Genomic DNA, 23,216 nt, shown 5'->3' on the forward strand with positions numbered 1-23,216 from the left:
TGTTGCCTGGAGAATCCCAGGGATGGGGGAACCTTCTGGGCTGCCGTCTATCGGGTTGCACAGAGTCAGACACGACTGAAGTGACTTAGCAGCTTAGCAGCAGCTGAATATAATGTGTTGATTTGATTACATATATATTTTAATATGAATACCCTTCTCAGTTCAGTTTAGGTCAGTTGCTCAGTCATGTCCGACTTTGCAACCCTGTGGACTGCAGCACACCAGGCTTCCCTGTCAATCACCAACTCCCAGAGTTTACTCAAACTCATGTCCATTGAGTCGGTGATGCCATCCAACCATCTCAGCCTCTGTCGTACCCTTCTCCTCCTGCCCTCAATCTTTCCCAGCATCAGGGTCTTTTCCAATGAGTCAGCTCTTCACATCAGGTGGCCAATGTATTGGAGTTTCAGCTTTAGCATCAGTCCTTCCAGTGAACACCCAGGACTGATCTCCTTTAGGATGGACTGGTTGGATCTCCTTGCAGTCCAAGGGACTCAAGAGTCTTCTCCAACACCACAGTTCAAATGCATCAATTCTTCGGTGCTCAGCTTTCTTTATGGTCCAACTCTGACACCTATACATGACTACTGGAAAAACCACAGCCTTGACTAGACAGACCTTTGTTGGCAAAGTAATGTCTCTGCTTTTTAATATGCTGTCTATGTTGGTGATAACTTTTCTTCCAAGGAGCAAACGTCTTTTAATTTCATGGCTGTAGTCACCATCTGCAGTGATTTTGGAGACCCCCAAAATAAAGTCTGCCACTGTTTCCACTGTTTCGCCATCTATGTGCCATGAAGTAATGGGACCAGATGCCATGATTTAGTTTTTGGAATGTTGAGTTTTAAGCCAGCTTTTTTTCTCACTTTCATCAAGAAGAGACTCTTTAGTTCCTTTTTGCCGTAAGTGAGGTGTCATCTGCATATCAGAGGTTATTGATATTTCTCCTGGCAATCTTGATTCCATCTTCTGCTTCATCCAGCCCAGTGTTTCTCATGATGTACTCTGCATAACGTAAATAAGCAGGGTGACAATATACAGCCTTAACATACTTCTTTCCCAATTTGGAGCCATTCTTTTCTTCCATGTCCAGTTTTAACTGTTGCTTCCTGACCTGCATACAGATTTCTCAGGAGGGAGATCAGGTGTCTGGTATGCCCATCTCTTTAAGAATTTTCCACAGTTTGTTGTGATACACACAGTCAAAAGCTTTTGCATAGTCAATAAAGCAGAAGGGAATGTTTTTCTGGAACTTTTGCTTTTTTGATGATCCAATGGATGTTGGCAATTTGAACTCTGGTTCCTCTGCCTTTTCTAAATCCAACTTGAGCATATGGAAGTTCACAGTTCATGTACTGTAGAAGGGTGGCTTGGAGATTTTTGAGCATTACTTTACTAGCATGTGAGATGAGTGCAATTGTGCGGTAGTTTGAGCATTCTTTGGCATCGTCTTTCTTTGGGATTAGAATGAAATCTGACCTTTTCCATTCCTGTGGCCACTGTTAAGTTTCCACATTTGCTGGCATATTGAGTGCAGCACTTTCACAGCATCATCTTTTAGGATTTGAAATAGCTCAAATGGAATTCCTTCACCTCCACTAGCTTTGTTCTTAGTGATGCTTCCTAAGGCCCACTTGACTTCACATTCGAGGATGTCTGCCTCTGGGTGAGTGATCACACCATCATGATTATCTAGGTCATGAAGATCTTTTTGGTATAGTTCTGTGTATTCTTGTTACATCTTCTTACTATCTTCTGCTTCTGTTAGGTCCATACCATTTCTGTCCTTTATTGAGCCCATCTTTGCATGAAATGTTCCCTTGGTATGTCTAATTTTCTTGAAGAGATCTCTAGTCTTTCCCATTCTGTTGTTTGCTCTATTTCTTTGCAATGACCCCTAAGGAAGGCTTTCTTATCTCTCCTTGCTATTCTTTGAAACTCTGCATTCAAATGGGTATATCTTTCCTTTTCTCCTTTGCTTTTCACTTCTTTTCACAGCTATTTGTAACACCTCCTCAGACAACCATTTTGCCTTTTTGCATTTCTTTTTCTTGGGGATGCTCTTGATCCCTGTCTCCTGTTCAGTGTCATGAACCTCCATCCATAGTTCATCAGGCACTCTTATCAGATCTAATCCCTTAAACCTATTTCTCACTTGTACTGTAAAATGGTAAGGGATTTGATTTAGGTCATATCTGAATGGTCTACTGATTCCCTACTTTCTTCAGTTAAAGTTGAGTTGGCAATAAGGAGTTCATGATCTGAGCCACAGTCAGCTCCCAGTCTTGTTTTTGCTGACTGTATAGAGCTTCCCCATCTTTGGGGAACCATATAATTGATCTGGTTTTGATATTGATCATCTGGTGATGTCCATGTGTAGAGTCTTATCTTGTGTTGTTGGAAGAGGGTGTTTACTATGAACATTGTGTTCTCTTGGCAAAAGTCAATTAGCATTTACTCTGCTTCATTCCGTATTCCAAGGCCAAATTTGCCTGTTACTCTAGGTATTTCTTGACTTCCTACTTTTGCATTCCAGTCCCCTATAATGAAAAGGACATCTTTTTTGGATGTTAGTTCTAGAAGGTCTTGTAGGTCTTCATAGAACCATTCATCTTCAGCTTCTTCAGCATTACTGGTCGGGGCATGAGTGAGTGAGTGATAGTTGCTCAGTCATGCCTGACTCTTTGCAACTCCATGAACTGTAGCCTTCCAGGCTCCTCTGTCCATGGAAATCTCCAGGAATGATTACTGGAGTGGGTTGCCATTTCCTTCTCCCCTGGTCAAGGCATAGACTTGGATTTCTGTGATATTAAATGGTTTGCCTTGGAAACGAACAGAGATCATTCTGTTGATCCAAGTACTGCATTTCAGACTCTTTTGTGGACTATGAGGGCTACTCCATTTCTTCTAAGGGATTTGTCCATACTAGTAGATGTAATAGGCATCTGAGTTAAATTCACCCATTCCAGTCCACTTTAGTTCACTGATTCCTAAAATGTCAATGTTCACTCTTGACGTCTCTTGTCTGACTGCTTCCAGTTTACAATTCATGGACTTAACATTCCAGCTTCCTATGCAATATTGCTCTTTATAGCATCAGAGTTTATATATATCACCAGTCACGTCCACAACTGTGTGTTGTTTTTGCTTTGGCTCCATCTCTTCATTTTTCTGGAGTTATTTCCCCACTGATCTCCAGTAGCATATTGGGCACCTACCGACCTGGTCAGTTCATCTTTCAGTGTCCTATCTTTTTGCCTTTTCATACTGTTCATGGGGTTCTCAAGGCAAGAATACTGAAGTGGTTTGCCATTCTCTTCTCCAGTGGACCACGTTTTGTCAGACCTCTCCACCATGACCTGTCTGTCTTGGATGGCCCTACATGGCATGGCTCTTAGTTTCATTGAGTTAAACAAGGCTGTGGTCCATGTGATCAGATTAATTTTCTATGATTGTCATTTTCAGAGGCTTATGGAAACTTCCTGATGGGAGAGACAGACTGAGGCAGAAACTGGGTCTTGTTCTGATCAGGGAGAAGGGGGACATAACTCAATAAATCTTTAATCCAGTTTTCTGTTGATGGGTGGGGCTGTGTTCCCTCCCTGTTATTTACCTGGGGCCAAACTGTGGTGGAGGTAATGAAGATAATGGAGACATACTTCAGAGGTCCTATGCATGCAGTGCTACACTCAGTGATCTCAACCCAGGCCACCAGGCCACTGGTGACCCACGCTTCTGCCCGAGCCTCCTGGACACTCCTGGGCAAGTCTGAGTCAGTCTCTTGTGGGGTCACTGCTCCTTTCTCCTGGGTCCTGATGAGCACAAGGTTTGTTTGTGCCCTCCAAGAGTCTGTTTCCCCAGTCTTGTGTAAGTTCTGGCAGCTCTACGGTGGGGTTAATGGTGACCTCCTCCAGGAGGGCTTATGCCATACCCAGGTGTACTGCACCCAAAGCCCCTGCCCCTATGGCAGTCCACTGCTGACCTGTGCCTCCAGAGACACTCAAGCACAGTTCTGTCTCAGTCTCTGTGGGGTCTCTGGGTCCTTGTTCATGCAAGGTTTGTTTGAGCCCTCTGAGCATCTCTAGCAGGTATGGGGTTTGATTCTAAATGCTATTTCACCCCTCCTCCCATCTTGTTGGGGCTTCTCCTTTGCCCTTGGATGTGGGGTATCTCCTCAAAGTTGCTCCAGTGCCACGCAGCCACCGCTCCAGCATCTGCCACCTTGCTGGGGCTTCTCTGCCCCTGGATGTGAAGCTAATAAACACTTCTATCACATTACATAGTTATGTTATTATTATTATTTTTTATGGTGGGAACGTTTAATATCAAGTCTTTTAGCAACTTTGAAGTTTATGCAGTATTGTCTATACAGTTTTCAGTTGTTTTGATGCTTTGTTTGTATCAAATCATAAGAGACTCTAGTTTCAGATCATTTAACGACAGATAATATAACTTCTAGAAGATGAGAATTAGTCCAGCTATATGTGTGTTTGTACTTACAGTTTTGAGGATTTAATATGAAAGCTTGCAAAATCATTGGTCACCGTGTTGGAGCTATGCTGCTGGTGCCTTCTAGTTGCCAAGTCTTGTCCACCTTCTTTGTAACCGTGTGGATCCCCAGGCAAGAATACTGGAGTGGGTTGCCATTTCCCTCTGCAGGGCTTCTTCCTGGACCAGGGATCAAACCTATGTGTCCTGCATTGGCAGGTCGATTCTTTACCACTGAGCCACTTAAGGAAGCTCTGTTGCAGGTAGACAAGTTAGATAAGCGTAACATACACACAACATTCAGTGAAAATACATGTAATATAAGGCTTGTGTTAAATCAGTCTTTGCAAAGATGTAACACTTCCACTAGTCTTAGAATAATGAGAAGAAAGAAAAATTGCTTGGAGAGGAAACCTGTTGACATAGACAGGGCCCTTTTATCCATCAAGCATTATAGGCATAGTACTTTCAGGGATTCTTGAGAAGGTTTTGAGTTCTTTTAAAATATGAAGAAAAACATGAACTTTTATATTGAAGAAAATGTTTTCGTATATAATGCTATTATTTTTATATTTCCACCACTGGACTCACAAAATATAGTTTTAAATATATTCTGTATTTTAAAACTATTATTATCATTAATTTTTTAATGGTGAGAAAGGGGGTTTGTGAAGACAAGATTTCTTAGGGCCCAGGAAGATGATTATGTAGCCCTGGTGGTGGGTAAAACAGTAAATAATTTTGAAAGAATTTCACATAGTTGCCTTTTATATAGAGCTCCTACTTGGAGAAGGCAATGGCAACCCACTCCAGTACACTTGCCTGGAAAATCCCATGGACTTTACCATGGACAGGAGCCTGGTAGGCTGCTGTCTATGGGGTCGCATAGAGTCAGACACAGCTGAGCGACTTCACTTTCACTTTTCACTTTCATGCATTGGAGAAGGAAATGGCAACCCACTCCAGTGTTCTTGCCTGAAGAATCCCAGGGACGGGGGAGCCTGGTGGGCTGCCATCTCTGGGGTCGCACAAGAGTCGGACACGACTGAAGCGCCTTAGCAGCAGCAGCAGCAGCAGCAACAGCAGCAGCAGCAGCAGCAGCAGCACTGCTTCCCTTCTTTCTCTTCTCTGATCCTCTTACCTACTCTCTTACATTCCATGTTTAATTATTCTGTGTCTGAGGTCAGAATGTCATTCTTATTTATAAGTCACTTTTTAAACATAATCCTCTAGTAGTTTGAATCGTGATATTGAACAACTGATCCCAATATTCATTTACCTTCTCATCCAAAACAAAGGTCAGGTTACTATTTACTTCATACAATAATTTGTGTATTGTATGAAGTGTAGCAGTTTACATAAAGGTAGAAGTTTCTAGTAACTCTGTGTAATACAATTAACTGTAAGACAAAATAAATTTAATAAAAATATGAAAAGAACAAAAATCATGTTCATATAGTACTATTTTTCTTTCCATATTTTATTTCTTCACTAGTTGAGTATTTCATTCAGATACAGTGAAACAATCAAAAACTGACATCAAAAAGAAAACTTTTGATTATTTGTAACTGAGATGCTTTTTAAGTTTAATATATGAGCCATGTATATATACATATATGTACATTTTGTATCTTTAGATATTTCTCACAGAGATACTGTTTATTATTTTTTGAGGAAAATATATGATATGCCTTCAGATTTTTCCTTTGTAATTTTAAAAGAATACAATTGCTCCTTCATCTGATTTTGAATACTTAAGTATTTTTGTTACTTGCAAATAGCTACCAGATTTCCATGGTGGAGAAGGGGATTTTTATATGATCCCTATAATTATAAAGAGATTTCCTTAGTGAGTGAAGTGCCTCATTTATGCACCTCTGCTGAAAAAAATAAAAACAACATTGTAGTAAATATTACATGAGTAGCAATATTAAAAAAAAAATTGCAAGATCAGGACAACCAGAAATCATCGAAAGAAATATGAATACAGCAAAACCACTAGGAATGGCACAAATCCAATTTAGGATTAAAATTAACACAGAGTCCTATTTTCATGTCCAAACACCTGGCTATATAGCTAAAAGGGAAAAGTAGATTGGATAGTTATTGTGGGATTGTGATAAGAACCTTAGACCTTGTAGCTTAGCTACAAATAGGCTCAACTTCTGTGTTGGACTATGCAAGTGGAACTGTATTGGTTTTGTAGTGTACCCTAAGTAGTTTGAATTGTTGTGTTTAAAAATATATATATAAGCTATTTGTGAAGTTATATATGTATATAAATTCAAGATTAACTTTTATTTCCATTACTCATTATAGTGTTCATTGTTATATGCTTTTTTGTCTGGAAGAAGGCAAGAAATAGAGCCTGTATTGGTGAAACATGTTAGCATTTGATAGGCCTCTAGGTTTATAATGGGAAAAAGTTTGGAAATTGGGTATAATTCTCACTGCGGTTTTGTTTCTGCCTCTTCCTCCATCTCTGTAATATTCTAGTTGAATGGCAGATGGTTTCTCAAACTGTGTTAAATCTTTGAGAAATAGTTCAGCTGTCCTTTTACTTCTGACATGAAGTTTTGTATGCTACTATGTTCTTCATTGTACTTTCAATTACTTCTCTTTCATTCTAAGCACCCTCTACATTTAGTCTTTACTTCAACACTCTCCAATACTGTCTGCACCCAGGTGTATTATGACTACCAGAATGACAGGAGAAAATTGTCACAAAGGAGGCCGTGTTTTACCTACATCTTAAATGCCGCATCCTTCAAGGTAGTGATAGGGGAGAGAAGTCATCTCAATTAAGCTAACATTTATGCAATATTTTAGGTATGAAGTATGCTAGATGAAAATATGAAAAGGGCACATTTTATCTTTGAGAATTCACAATCTCAGAAAATGGATATGCATAAAAATCCTAATTAAGACTTTGATAATACTGTGGTGAATGTTACAAGTGGAGGGGTTTATGATATGCTGTGGGAGTTTATGGGCTTCCCTGGTAGATCAACTGGTAAATAATCTGCCTGCAGTGCAGGAGACCCCGGTTTGATTAATGGATGGGGAAGATCCCCTGGAGAAGGGTTAGGCTACCCACTCCATTAGTCTTGGGCTTCCCTGGTGGTTCAGACGGTAAAGAATCCACCTGCAAAAAAAAAAAAAAAAGAAAAAGAATCCACCTGCAGTGTGGGAGACCTGGCTTCAATCCCTTGGTTGGGAAGATCCCCTGGAGGAGGACATAGCTACTCTCTCCAGTATTCTTTCCTGGAGAGTCCCCATGGACAGAGGAGCCTGGTGGGCCACAGTCCATTGGGTGACAAAGAGTTGGACACAACTGAGTAACTAAGCACAACACATGGGAGTTTATGGGGGAAGAACAGCATTTTCTGGCTGAAGAAGAAAAGGAGCAAATGGTTCCAGAGCAGTGCTGCTGAAAATGTGGTCTGTGCTTCATCAAGAAAGTCTTGGTAGGAAAAGAACATCAGCTGAACTAAACTTAAGGGTGCTTATTGATAGGACTGATTTCCGTTTGGGGGCAGCTTGTTGTGGATTGGTGCTTTGAGGACCCCTCCTCAAACACACCCAGTTTATGTGTGCAAATCACAATAAATTAAAAATGAGTTTGATTCATTTCAAATGTGGGGTAGTAGGGCGGCTCTTGGAGGGTCTCACTGAGAGGGTGGAAGTGAAGAAGGGCTTTCTAAAAACGAAAACAGATAAGCTTAGTCTTGAAGGATAGCTATGATTTGAAAATGCAAGATATGGAGAGAAATTGAGTGGAAGGAGATATTCCAAGCAGAGCAAAAGGAAAGAACTCAGAAAAAGGAACACATCTAGGTATGGCTGTGAAAATTTGTACACAGTGTATTCCTGTTTATGTGTATTCAGGAAATTTCTAGATATGTGTGTGGTGGTGGTTGTTAGTCTCTAAGTCATGTCTCTCTTTGGGACCCCATGGACTGCAGCATGCCGGGCTCCTCTGTCCTCCACTATCTCCCAGAGTTTGCTCAAATATATGTCCATTGAGTCGGTAATACTATCTAACAATCTCATCCCCTACTGACTCCTTCTCCTTTTGCCTTCAATCTTTCTGAGCATTGGAGTCTTTTCCACTGAGTCAGCTCTTCATATCAGGTGGCCACAGTATAGGAGCTTCAGCGTTAGTAACAATAGGTAATATTGGTTATTTGATTAGAGTGTACTTTCAAAGAATCTAGTGAAAAGGAAATAATATTTATCAAAAGGTAAATATGGGCTAGGAATTCTGTTAAACCTCTGTATTTGTCAGGTCATGTAATGTTTACCTCTGAAAACACAGTATCATTATTTTCATTTTCTTGATATGGATACCAAAGCAGAGAAAATAAAGTCACAAGTCCAGTAAGAATGGGACTGACTCAAAAGGCCATATTTTAGTGGAATAAAGTTGAACAATTAGATTAATGGCAGATTGTAAGGGGCCTTGAGTATTATCAGAAATTTGGAGTTTATAATCTGTAATTGTTGGGGAACCATGAAAGGATAGAGATGCATAAATGGCTTTATAAACATACTGTTTCATGAATTAAACATTGATTTATGATTTAGTTTTGACTCTAAATATGTGTCTTAGGATAGAAAGCAAAAAAGTCTAATCCTAATTTGTCTCCAGACCAAATCTGTGGAAGCAGAATTGAACCAGGGTTTAATCTGGGATGGAGTGAGAATAAGGGGAGATGGGCCTACTGTTTGAACAAATCCTTCAAATATTTTGGCCAGTAATTGACTGATTTGTGGTTTAAATAAACACATAAGGTATCAAGTAAGTTCTGTGAAATAAGACCAACCATTTTTTCCTCTGTTCTATATCAGGAAAAAAAAATGCTACTGAGGACTGGATTATACAGAGGTTGCAGTAGGCCTGTGAAGAGTATGAGAAAGGACCAGGAATATCTATATTTACTTTTCTTGCTCAAATATGAAAAAAATAGTTTTTACTTGCTTCAAAGTACTTGCAGTATATTTTCTTCCCTACCTTAACATTATTCCACCAGACCAGTCAAAATGTGGCAAAATCAAGTAGATAGTTGAGCATTTTGGAAACATCAACAAAAAGAAATCTTATTTGACTTCTTGTTCCTAGAAATGCTGAGTTGAGCTGTGAAACAGAACAGTTTACCTCAAGTAGAAAAGGCATCATATGAAATCTGAATTATACCAGTTAATATTAAAAGTAGTTGAGATTTTAGCACAGTTGTTGAAAAATCCAGATAAAAGGAAAGAAAGAAAAAAAGAAGGAAGGAAGGGAAAGAAGTTAAAGTTATGTACCTGGGATTATTGTAATTTCTCCCCATTTTCTTAAAAATGTCATTTTGAATTGAGAATAAAACTATCTAATTGATTTTTAGTTTATATGTACATATATATATGAGATACATACATATGTACAGTATGTATGTAAGTATATATTATTAGAAATTAGTCAATTATATTGACTTTTGTATGCAGAATTTATTTTTAATGTCGTCTATATTATTTACATCTAGCTGCAGCTTAATTTACAGATCTACTTTTCATAGTAAGAGGGAGCACTGTCCATTTGGTGGTGGCATAGTACCTAGAAAAAACCTATTCCTTTCCATAGGGACAGATAGGCCATTTAATCCATTTTAGTGAAGGCAAATAATAAAAACTCATAACCTGTTTTATAATTTTGTCCATTTTTTAAAATTTAAATACAGAATGGTAAGAGTTTTAGAACAGTTAAAGCTTGAAGGTAAGATAGTTATATGCTGGGTTTTGTTTGTTTGTTTGTTTGTTTGTTTTAATTTTCCACTCATAGGCCTATAGAATTTTAAACCTGGCCTTAGCTCTTAGAGGTCTTTTATTCCACAACTCTCATTTTTGATACAGGAAAGATAAAGTTCATAGAGGTTAAGAGACTCACTTATGAAAAAAGTAGTGGCTTTTGCTCCACTCCTGTGTGATTGGGAGAATGATGGTGCAACTTTAAAGAGGAAAAGCAAAAATGAGCCAAGAGCAACAGCTGGTTGGGGTGACAGGATTCTGATTTCACATGTATGTGTGTTGGGTTTGATGTACTGAGATATTTAGGTGAAAAACAGACTATTAGAAATGCATGATTGAAACTTCCCTGCCAAGAGATAGACATGTGAAAATTACATGCATATATCCAAAAGTTCAAATTAATTTACTTCACAAATATTTATTAAGCATTTACAATTCCTCAAGGAAGTAAACCTAGGCCAAATTTTAAAGCTTGAATTTAATTTGAAAGAGGCAGAGAATGAGAAAATGAAGAGTTTGTGGCCTGGAGAAAGCAAGGAGTTAAATGATGGTTCTATTGCTAAGTGGAGTGGAAAGTGATGATTCCTAAGTTTGTGGATTATTTAAAGGAGTTCGTAATTTTTTTTTTTTCTGAAAGCTGGGTGAAAGCTACTGAAAGATCTTCATATAAATGTTAAGAACAGACCCCTAAGACAGAGAGTTTAGGGGAAAAAGTATGAAATTATTCTGACCATTGAATATATTTTAGAGGATTTAAGGTCTTAACAGGCAATGTTGGGGGTAAGAATGAACAGCAGAGGATGGGCCACCAGAAATTCAGGTAAAGAGTTATCAGTCATCTCAAATATTTTGAAGTCATGAAATATGTTGGCTTCAGCAATTGGAAGATGATTTGTTTTCCCTCTAGGACCTCAAATAATGCTTTTCAGAAAGTAAGCATTTGGTTAACAACTTTTGTGTGCATTCCTCATTCATGTGTGTGAATGGTGGGGCGGGGGAGGGCAGTGTTTAAAATGTATTTAGAAGTTTGCCAGAATATTTTAAAGTTGGAAATACAAGTTAAAGAAGATGAAATATAAGATGTAGCCAATTAAAAATATCAAAGAATATGGAACATGTCAATAAAGCACATTATGAAACCAAATGGGCATATTAGAAATGTTGTATGGGATTGGGAGATGACATGGAGATAAAACAAACTTTGATTAAAAAATTAGATTATGGTTAGTAAATTTAGAGCAATTACTCGTTTTCAGCCCAGTAAAAAGTTGTATAGCATAATGGTTAGAAACACAATTGAAGGAATAGAGAGATATGAGTTCAAATTATTTATTAACTTGAAGTACCTGACTTAAACTCAGCGTCTGTCTGTGTAAAAGCAGCCATAATAGCACTTCCTTCATAGGTCTATTAGGAGGGATCAAAGTAATAGCCTACTAAAAACTCATTACTGACTCATTAATAAGTTTAGTAAAATCATGCTTTTTAAATTTTGCTACGCATATACATTTAGGTTCTGAATGAAATCAGAGGTTAATTATGGTAAATAAAGAACACTGTAATACAGATATATTAAATGGAAAAATCCTGACGCATGTTGCAATCAGTGGTATGTAAGATGGCCATATAAAAACTCACAGTTATTCAAATTGTCAAGTTATGGAATTGACATCCAAGGAAACAGTGAAAGCTTCATCATTTTGGGTCATTTTGAACTAGATTCTACCACACTCAAGAAATCCTGTGGTCAAATTCTTATCCTTTCCACCAGTTGCATAGTTCTTCCAGGTACAGACCTGCTATTGACTTTCCTGTTTCCATGCACAAAGCTGCTATTCACTTCCAGGAAAATCGGTGGCTCTGTGGAATTGGATAAGAATTTGGCCAACAATGAGCGATTTGAATGAATGAATTTGGAATTGGCAAGAAAATACAAACATATGCCACATTTACTTGGTACGTTCATGCTTCAAGAGAACTCAGGTAGCACGTAAATTCTGTGCGAAGAGCCAGAGATTTTCAACAAGAAACTATGACAAAAGCAGCCGAAATCTTTTCTGTGTATTTTTGTCATATTCAAAGAATAAGGCAAAAATATCATATTTAATTCCTGCTCATTGGAATGCCTCTTCTGGTAAAAGATTGTCTTCTGATACATCATGTATGTGTGCATGCTCAGTAGTGTTTGACTCTTTGTGACCCTACCCACTGTAGCCCACCAGGGGCCTCTGTCCGTGCGATTTCCTGGCAAGAAGACTGGAGTGAGTTGCCATTTTCTCCTCCAGGAGATCTTCCCAACCCAGGGATCGAACCCATGTCTCCTGCATTGCAAGCAGATTCTTTACCATTGTGCCACCTGGGAAGCCTAGTAGAGTCATGTAGAGCACCTACTATTTACAGAGCTGCTATCAGAGAACAGGACTAGCAATTTTGTTTTAGGCTAAATTAATGTGTGGATTTATTAACTTTTTTTCAGATACACTTTTTTTTTTTTTTTTTAAGTCAGTCTTCATTAGCTTGGCTCATACTGGACTACTTGCAAATTAAATGTTATCCTTTGCTTTATGTAGGCAAGATATAACCAGTGTGTGGGGGACCCACTTGTGTACTGGTGTTGTTAGAGGTAGTCTGAGCTTTCTCCTATTTTTAGTAGTAAGCAAATTTCTTCTCTGGATATTATTGCTCATGCAGTTTTTAGTACCAGAGATATTGGGCCTTTAAAAAGGAAGAGATGTTACGTTTCTGACAGCTTCTCCCTTCCACTGACTGAAACAATAAAAATAAACATGAAGCTGTCGGAATGGCCTCTGCATTTAATGTTATTTGCATGTGATTTCCTTTGCTTCTCTAGATAATTGAATTTACTCAGACAATTTATTTTTTAAATGTATAGTCTCTGTGAACAGAAACATCTTAACTAAAGACAACCCTTTTATTTCCTCTTAATGAAATATATACATGTGTGTGTATACTTCTGTTAGAACCAAGGGAATAGAAGAAAAATAATGGAAATATCAAAAATGTACCGTAAAAAAATTAATTACAGAGAGGAAGTGTAACTCTTGTAACCAGATATCCTCTCTTTGTGTTCACCCCCTGTCTATGTTCAAGGTCTCTAGGTGCTCAATGGGAGCTTTTTAATTATTTTTCCCCGTTTGATGTGCTAAGTATAATGAATGAATAGCAAAAGACTTTTGTAAGAAGCCACTGTGTTTGTATCATCTCAGAGTTGGTAAACATAGCAATACCTGGATAGGTTACCATCCTGAGACTCAGTCTTATAGATCTCAGACTTAAAGAGACTATTTAAATTGAGCTCTATTAGTCAAACTAAGTAGCTTTATAACAAATAAAACTATATTCTTTTGCTGTGGGGAGAATGAAGAATATAAGCCATTATTTTGGATTGCCACTTTTGTGGGTTATAGAGCATCAAATCAGAATCACATGCGATAGCAGAAATATTCAGGAATGTTAAGAAATTAAGATTCAAGTAGAATTGTAAAAGAGAATGAATCTGTCCAAATTCTAAAATTGTTTGTCTTCTTTTTATAATAAGGATTTAGTATTTTATTATAAATTAGGATTTAGTATAATAGAATTTCATTTTTAATACATATACCCCAGTAAGTTCCCTTGACAGAATTTATTCGTGGAGCAAAACTACCATCACTTCTTATTTAGACCTGTGACCACAACTCAATAAAGCAATCATAGCAGTAGATTTCTGCAGAACTTTTTTGTTGTTCATTTTTATTTTTTCCTCATTTTAACATCACCTCTAAGAAGTGTGGAGGTGGAACATCCAGAACCAAGAATTCAACATTCTCAAAGTCCATTGTACATAAGGGAAAGACGTGTCGGTTTCTAATGTCCTTCTTATTTTTTATGGTGCTATCTTTTTTCATACCTTAGTCTTACTTCCTAGAAAAACGAGGACAAATCCTTCTTCTGACACTTTATCCTAATTTCTCTCTTGTGTACTCTTCAGGTGCTCATTGTTGTTTCCAGGTACCTGTTTTTCTTTCCAAAATGTTGTTCATCTTTCAGTGTCCAATTGTAGATAACAATAAAGTACCAAAAATTTTACATGGTAAACTGGAGTCCCTGAAGGAGAAGGCGGTTCGCACTTACAACCACCATGTTTAGAAATATGTGAAGAGGCCCCGGCCATTTGCTCCTCTCCCTGAGTGGACATTTTCTGAGAATTCCTGAACTAAAATGTATTTTAGTTAAAATGTATTTTAACCATTCACTAGAAAATAATGATTCATAAGTCATTTTACTACCTTTGTAACCTGAATATTATATTTCAAGGTGCATCTGTATTTGAATGTCCCACATACAGATTTAAAGATCTCAAGCAATAAATGCATCATTTGAGTCCTGAGGGAGATTATATAGCATCTTTAAGTTATAGTGCTAGGGTTAAAAGTTAGGGCTAATGCTCAAGGTATAAACTAATTTAGTTATATTGTATTTATTAGTTTTTTACATATACTGATTCTATTTTAACAATCATCTCTGTTTGCTCACCATTCTGTTTTTGTCAATACTGTATTCACTATTCCAACCTCCCAAGCAACAACTGTGTTTACTTTGACTCCTTCCTCTTTATTTTCAAGCTATGCAGTTTTAGCATTACCTACTTGAGTTTGTCTCAATTTCAGTTTGATGGTTTGGTTCTTTTTCTTTCAACTCCTGTGTGCCTGCTCAGTTGTGTATGACTCTTCGTGACACCATGGACAGTAGCCTGCCAGGCTCCTCTGTCCATGGGATATTCCAGGCAAGAATACTGGAGAGGATTGTCATTTCTTCATCCAGGAGATCTTCCCAACCCAGTGATCAAACCTGCTTCTCCTGCATTGGTAGACAGATTCTTTACCACTGAGCCACCTAGGAAGCTGATAGAGTCTAGAATACTTCTTTGTCTGCCAGATCAAATATAAATAATTTTATTTCACTTTCATGACCATTCATTAAAATAACCCTCTATGATAGTATAGTCATTTAATATTCTCCATTTCTTTGTGTTAAGCCACTATATTCTCTTGTGTGTATAGTATGTGTGTGCACATGTGCATACTATAAAATTTTCTGGATGATGCTTCTGGGAAAAAATGCTCTATTTTTCCTCTTTACCTGTTTATTTCTAGAGTTATACCAAAAGCTTCTGTACATAAAGGAATAAATTATTTAACTTAATATATTTTTAATAAATACTAATAATAAGGTCTAGATAATCAGACCCATTCCCTGACTTCATGGTATAGAAAGAAAACTAAATAAATGATCCCAAAACATTGTGCTAACTGGTATGATAAAGTAGTTTCTATCTTCCTTTGAGTTTCAGAATTTTCTCTTTGAATTTCATGTGCATGTATAATTTGCTACTATATAATTTGGTATTTATCATTGTTATGATTACTCATTGTTTCTTGTGTATTTTAAATGGCTCTCTAATTTTCAACTCTGAGGGGAGTGAATCAGCTTGATTTTTTAATACCTTTAGCATCTCTTGTAGAACCTGAATCAGTTAAGGAAGGCAGTATAATTTAATGATGACCAACATGGATTTTAAAGTTAGATGATCTTGAGTTTAATAACCCAGTTTACCATCTCCTATTATTACCTTGGGTAAATCCTCATCTGTTTAATAGGAATATAACAGTCTTTGTACAACTTCTGTGAAAATTAAATAAGGTAATATCCATAAAACTTTTGGAACAGTACCTTTTAAGAACTCAAATAATGGTAGCTATATTTTTATTGAAACCCTCTAATGAATTTGAATGGATTTTGTGCATGTGGTCAGAAAAATGCCTAGTAATTTAGAAATAATACTAAGTCTTCCAAACTATAAGACTAAAATAACAAAATTTATATATAACATTACTCATATTAATTGCAAAAAATGTTTGCAGAGAACCTAATGTTTCGCAGAAAGAATTCCAGTGTCTCAATGATTTTGGATGTTATAAGATGGTCTTTATAAATCTGCTAAAGTAGGCTCAAGAAATTTTGATTTATACTTTGAATAAATAGTTTGGCTAGTGGGGAAATTTTATGTGTGTGGACTTCTTGATAACTTACAAATGAGAACTGAAGCTTATGTTTCCTCTGTCTCAAATCACTTAATATCAATTCATGTTAAAGGTCCCTTTTAAAGAAATGCTGTTTTTACTATAAGTGGAGTACTCTATTGAAAGTCTTAATTAATATAGAAAAAAAATAGCTCTCTAGCTTTTTAAAAGCAGAAAGATGGGATTAGTGTAATGATATAGCATTTGACTGACATTGGGCTATGAAATCAGCCTGATATTCTGGGGTACTGATGTTGAGGGGCTCTATTCAAGGTGCAAATAAAACAAAGAGGAGGGAAGCTAGAAACAGAGTCAGTACTTCATCTGTTTTTCCTCATATTACCTCTGCTGTTTTGTATTTGTAGTGTAAAGAAACCTAAAAATTTGTTTGCAAGAGAATCTAGTGGTGCTAATGTTCTCATAAACAAAGAATAAAAATGATATGTCCATCTCACAAGAAGAAAGAGAAATATGAAAGAAAAGTTGAAATATGGCATAATAAGTAATTGGTATCATGTATTTATGAAAAATAATTCATTAATTTTTTTTCAGACTTTGACTTTAAAAAGTTTTATTTCGTAATGAGGAGTAATTGAACATTCTTTCTTTGATCATTTTCCAGAGTTCTCACTTTGTAGAGAACCATTAAACTGTGAAATTTGAAAATTGAGTATGTGACAGAGATAAAAGCACACTAATGTCGCATGACATTTTGTGAACTAGTTTTTTTTTTCCTTAAAAAAGTTTGTATTATCTTTAAAAATGGGCCACCTCAAAAATATTTAAATTATTCTTTAAAAAATAAGATTCCATAGATGCAGTTTGATTTCAGCAGAAAGAACAACAAAGCTACTTATATATGCAGTTTCTGTTTTTGGTGGGGAGGGTAGAAGAGGGGGTTCTTCTCCTCTTTTCCACTTTCCTGGTAAAAGGTCTGACTGTTTCTTCATTTGTTTTTATATATTCTGTGTTTTATTCATTGATGTACCCTCATATGATGGCCTGAAGCATATTTGATTTAGGAAATACTCATATAGCCCTTGCCATTTCTCAGTTACCATCTTAGTAGTTTTGTACCTTGTTATATGTCTATTAACTCATATAATCCCTTACCTAATGTAACTCATTATTTTTTAATTTCTAATCCACTAATGACCCAATTAGGTAGATGATAGTATTATCCCCATTTTACAAACACAGAGATAGATTAAATAATTTGCCCAGGGTCACACAGCTCGTGAATGTAGAACCATGATTTGAGTCAGATCTATTTGGGTTCACATTCTCTACACTTAACTGTGAACATTGTTTTGCTGACTCACAGTTAGCCCTTGAAATACTTTTATTACACAAATCAAAGAGAAAATTGAGTAATTGAAATATTTCTTATTTTTTTAATAATTATTTTATTACTACTAAATTCTGGAGGTCTGGTATTATATCATAACACATATGAATTACTTATTTGTTATCCCATTTTCTAGATGAAGAAACTGAGGTTTGAAAAGTTTAAATAATTTCTTCAAGATTAATAAATGACAGTCTCCTGATTTGAACCTGGTGTACTGACTCCTGGTTCCAGTAGGCTTCACCGTTGCTGCTTTCTGACATCATAGTTTACTGGGTGAGGGGGGTCACAGTTTATTTCACTTATCACTGAACATATAGTCAGTTTCCAGTTATTAATATAAATGATGCTAGCAAACACTTAGCTTAATAAGATTCTCCAGGCAAGAGTACTGGAGTGGGTTGCCATTTCCTTCTCCAGGGGATCTTCCTGACCCAGGGGTCGAACCTGGGTCTCCTGCATTCCAGGCAGATGCTTTAACCTCTGAGCCACCAGGGAAGCCCATTAGTAACTTTACCGAGTATCTATTCTGTGTAAGAAACTGTGCTCATTCCTCTGTGCAATGAAAAGAATTAATTTCCCAAAAAGATCACAGGTTGAAGAATTCCTCAAGTATCATTTCTTTCTTCAGACTCATAGTGAATTGGTATGTAGTCAAGTTTATTAACAACTACAGTAGGATTGTTCTAAAGGCTTCTTAGAAAAATGATAGGTGAATTATTATGTATAATTAGTGATTAGTTTTTCTTTACTTCTTAAAATATTATTATATAATCCGCAATGCTAGTGTGAAATGAAAATGTTTTGATGTGTAGTCTAATTTTTGTTTAGAAACATCTTACTGTTGACCTTTGAGCCCTCAGGGAAGAGATCATCAAATGTCTTTAAAAAGTGTTTTTGCAAGATGTTTAAAGGTAAGGAAGACACAGCACACAAGTCATCAGTAGGAAGATAATGAGCCTGTCGCAACACAAAATGTTCTTTGTTTTTACAGGTTCTATTAGTTAATATATTAGAATTCTCTAAATGCCACTTTTGGTTATTAAGTGGTTTTGAGAGCACATGAAAACATACATTTTATGCTTGAACACAGCATTTCTGAGATTCTTAGTAAATGTGATTCTGGAAAAACAGCCATTAGACACTTCTGCCCATGTAGCATACAGATGCAAATGAAGAGATTTTCCAAAACCATTTTTCCTGTTTCTACAATCTCTTATTAAATCAGAAAATTTGCCTTTAAATTTCTGTTTCACTCACTGATATTGAATTAGATGGCGAATATGATACTGCTTTAAAAAAATCAAAAGAAATATACTCTCATTGTTTTATTTTTATTTTATAAATGAGATTAAAGTATTAACAAATTCAAACCGAAATTTTAGTATATTTCTAAAAATAATCTATTTCCTCAATGAAATAGACATAAATCTGATTCTTTAACCTGTACAATTAGTATGAAATCAGCAAATCCACCTCAGTTTCAGTGTGTTTCAGTATTTCAGCATGGCTATTAAAAAAATGTCAGCATCGTTTTTCTCCAAAATGTACCGGTCATGTACATTTGTACAATGTAACTCTCTTGTTAGTCGTTCAGTCACGTCTGGCTCTTTGCACCCCAGGGATTGAACCCAGGGGATAGTCCTGACCCAGAGATTGAACCTGGGTCTCCTGCACTAACGTCCTCATTAATATGGTGATGAGTATCCCGGCCTGTCATGCAGGAGACCGGGGTCCGATTCCCCGATGGGGAGGCAAAACACCTTTTGGGGCTTCCCTTGTAGCTCGGCTGGTAAAGAATCTGCCTGCAGTGCAGGAGACCTGGGTTTGATCCCTGGGTTGGGAAGATCCCCTGGGGAAGGAAATGGCAACCCACTCCAGTATCATTGCCTGGAAAATCTCATGGACAGAGGAGCTTGGTGAGCTGCAGTCCATAGGGTTGCAAAGAGGCGGGCACAACTGAGCGACTAACACTAACACTCCTGCACTGCAAGCAGATTCTTTACCTGTCTGAGCCACCGGAGAGGATTTGCTAATAAATCTTCCTTGCCCCTCAGGCTCATCTCCCCTCTGGGATAGTACCTCTGAGCTCACCCCTCAAATCCACTGTTCCGTAACTTTATGATTGCTTTCATCACCACTGCAGCTTTTAGTCATCTCCCTTTTGCATTCTCTCCCTCTTTTTCTCTTTTATTGCTTACAAATTTTCCTATATCAGTAGTTCTCTAACTTTAAGGTGTACCAGTCTCCCCTGGAAGTCTTGTTAAAATACATTTTAAGGCTTCACCTTTGGAGTTTCAGATTCAGAAAGCCTGGGATAAGGCCTGAGAAGAATGTGTTAAGTATTCCCATGTGTGCGTTAATCATTCAGTGGTGTCCGACTCTGCAACCCCATGGACTGTAGCCTGCCAGGCTTCTCCATGAAATTCTCCAAGCAAATACTGGAGTGGGTAGCCATTCTCTTCTCCAGGGAATCTTCCTGATCCAGGGGATCGAACCCAGGTCTTCTGCATTGCAGGCAGATTCTGTACTATCTGAGCTACCAGGGAAGCCCAAAGTATTCCCAGGTCATGCTAATAATGATACTACTCACTAACCACAGTGTGAAAGTTACATTTGTACACATCACCTGTCATCTTTTGTTGTTGAGTACCATTTGAATGCATCCTAAGAGAGAATTCACTTTTAAATGTTCATTTAATCTTCTGATCAGTAATTAAGTATGAGTCAAAGGTAATGTTTCATCTTAATGTTTGGTAAAAAAAAAATGCAAACTGATTTAGACTTTTACTTAATGCCAATCTATTGTGCAGGAAAGGAATTTTTAAAAGATTCTATATTTTTAGGCTTGGAAAAAACATCTAATAGCTTTCACTTCTTTCAACATTGTCCAAAATACCTTTAAAATACTTGAAATATGGATTGTATTATATATTTTAAAATATAATAGAGCCCTTTTTATAAAATAATTATCTTTTACCTAAATTTGATGAAGGCTGTCACTGTTTAGAATGTTAGATCTGTTCTTAGAGTAGGTTGTGTCTCTATTACAGAGTCAAATGAACTTCTGAGGTTTCTACAGTATTCTTTAAAAATTAGATCTTGAGCAGGGATATGGAATATGACACTTTCCATAGATCATGGAGAAAAAAATATGCAGTATATATTTGAGTATTGTGGAATTTCCACCCAGGTTTTTTTTTTTATTGTGATGACTGAACGATTATAATCATTCAATTATAAGAGGTTGAAATATGTAAAGTGTAATCTCTCCTTAAAATCTGGCTTTGGATTCCTATGACTAGCTTGCAGGCGATCGAGACTAGGCTGGTACAGCACCCTTAGCACACAATCCCCTAGGAATCTTTAGAAAAACACATATACATAGCTTGCTGATCCCATCCTTAGACAGATTTATGAACCACTCATCCACTATCTGGAATCTCAATTACTTTACCTTGTTTAAGCACTGAGAATTGTTGATCTCGTGAAACTCAGTAAGTTTTACAAATATGTTATCAGTGGCTTTTTCCAGTTTAGAAAGGTGAACAGTTATAAGTTCCATCTTTCTAGATGACTGAAAGTGACTCAAGCAAAACTACCTCTGTCAGTTTTTCACTTATTTGAATCACTAGATCTAAATATACGTTAAAAAATTTAGAAAGGATTTTAAATTAGACAGCATTGATACCGACAGTAATCAGAAGGATAAAAGACACTCTTCAGAGGTCTATCAGTACTGACTTTTCTTTTTCAAGTGTTGGGTACTGACCATATCCTATTCCCAGAATATTGAGTTTAGTCATGCTAACCAAAGAAAGATTCCTAATGTTCTCTAGTGAGATTTTTTAAGTGTTGGTTTTTGCCTCAGTGTATCCTTCCTCATATGTATCCATCCTGTTTTCAGCAAAGTCCCTATTTGAAATTTAACTGGTATGACTTTTCAAAATGGTGACATTCATTTATAAAAGTTAACAATTTGTTCTGCCATCCATTTCAAATTTATGTGTACATTATCACAGGGTAATTTCTGAGTAAGAAGTCAATGCCCTAAATAAATGTACTCTCATCAATGTGTTTATTACTCTTTATATTAAAATATTGATCTCTCTCTAAAGGTTTATCTCAGAATAGTAAAACTTCAAGCTATTGACACAGATGCCTTTATGTTTATCTAAATAAAACTGCAATGAAATCTAGTTTGAGGCTTTTTTAACATAAAATAATTGGTCAGTTTGAAGTCATCTAATTGTATATATTGATGAGTTTATAGTACTTTATTGGCAGGTGCACATTTAGGTCAGAACTTCTTAACCTGGATCCCATGGTATGTAAGAGTACCTAAGGGATTCACGGAGGAAGTACATAGTCGGAACTATGAGAGTAGAAAATTAGCTCTCTAAAACTGTATGTAAAATTATGTGTGCAGTATCAGGAGTCTTTGTCTGCCTGTATGCACATGTATATGTTTCGGAGGATATTTCTAGGTACCATCAAGAGATCTATAATCCAAAAGAAGTAAGCATGCAGAGGTTTCATGCAGAAATATAATGAAATGTTATCTTAACCAAAAACTTTACAAATACTTTTACACAATAATGATTTATTTTTTTCTATTACTAAGTGAAATTTGGCATCTTCTAATTTGACAGAATAAATTACAGGTAGAGAAAATTAGCTTCAAAATAAATATTTGTAGTAACATTTTTAATATAATTTTTAAATTTAAGGAATAATTAAATAATATAGATTTTAAAAATTGAGATATAATTGACTGGTAGCACATTAGTTTCAGATATACAACATAATGATTTGTTATGTGTATTTATTAGAAAATGATGACCATAGTAAGGTCTACTCTCTTAGCCATTTTCAAGTATTGTTGTTCAGTCACTAAGTCATCTCCCCCTCTTTGTGACCCCATAAGCTGCAGTACAGCAGGCTTTCCTGTCCTTCGCAATCTCCCAGAGTTTGCTCAAACTCATGACCATTGAGTCAGTGATGCCATCCAACCATCTCATCCTCTATTGCCCACTTCTCTTTTTGCCATATTCTTTCCCTGCATCAGGGTCTTTTCCAGGGAGTCAATACTTAGCATCAGGTGGCCAAAGTTTTGGAGCTTCACCATCAGTCCTCCCAGTGAATATTCAGGACTGATTTCCTTTAGGATGGACTGGTTGGATCTCCTTGCAGTCCAAGGGACTCTCAAGAGTCTTCTCCAGCACCACAGTTCAAATGCATCAGTTCACTGGTGTTTAGATTTCTTTGTGGTCCAACTCTCACACCCATATATGACTACTGGAAAAACCATAGCTTTGATTATACAGACCTTTGTCAGCAAAGTGATGTCTCTGCTTTTTAATATGCTTTCTAGGTTGATCATAGCTTTTCTTCCAAGGAGCAAGTGTCTTTTAATTTCATGGCTGCAGTCACCATCTGCAGTGATTTTGGAGCCCAAGAAAATAAAGTCTGTCACTGTTTACATTGTTTCCCCATCTATTTGCCATGAA

General features: G+C 36.8%; 1 protein-coding gene and 1 non-coding gene across 26 annotated transcripts in view; one reads left to right on the top strand and one right to left on the bottom strand.

Moving 5' to 3' along the window:
• SOX5 (SRY-box transcription factor 5) overlaps window positions 1-23,216 on the top strand; it is a 1,143,569-nt gene that overhangs the window by 768,722 nt on the left and 351,631 nt on the right. The gene's annotated exons all lie outside the window — the stretch shown is intronic.
• TRNAS-GGA (transfer RNA serine (anticodon GGA)) lies at window positions 18,132-18,204 on the bottom strand. The gene has a single exon. It is a non-coding gene; the product is annotated as a tRNA-Ser (tRNA).

This window comes from Ovis canadensis, chromosome 3 (genome assembly GCF_042477335.2).
Source record: "Ovis canadensis isolate MfBH-ARS-UI-01 breed Bighorn chromosome 3, ARS-UI_OviCan_v2, whole genome shotgun sequence".
NCBI lineage: Eukaryota > Metazoa > Chordata > Mammalia > Artiodactyla > Bovidae > Ovis > Ovis canadensis.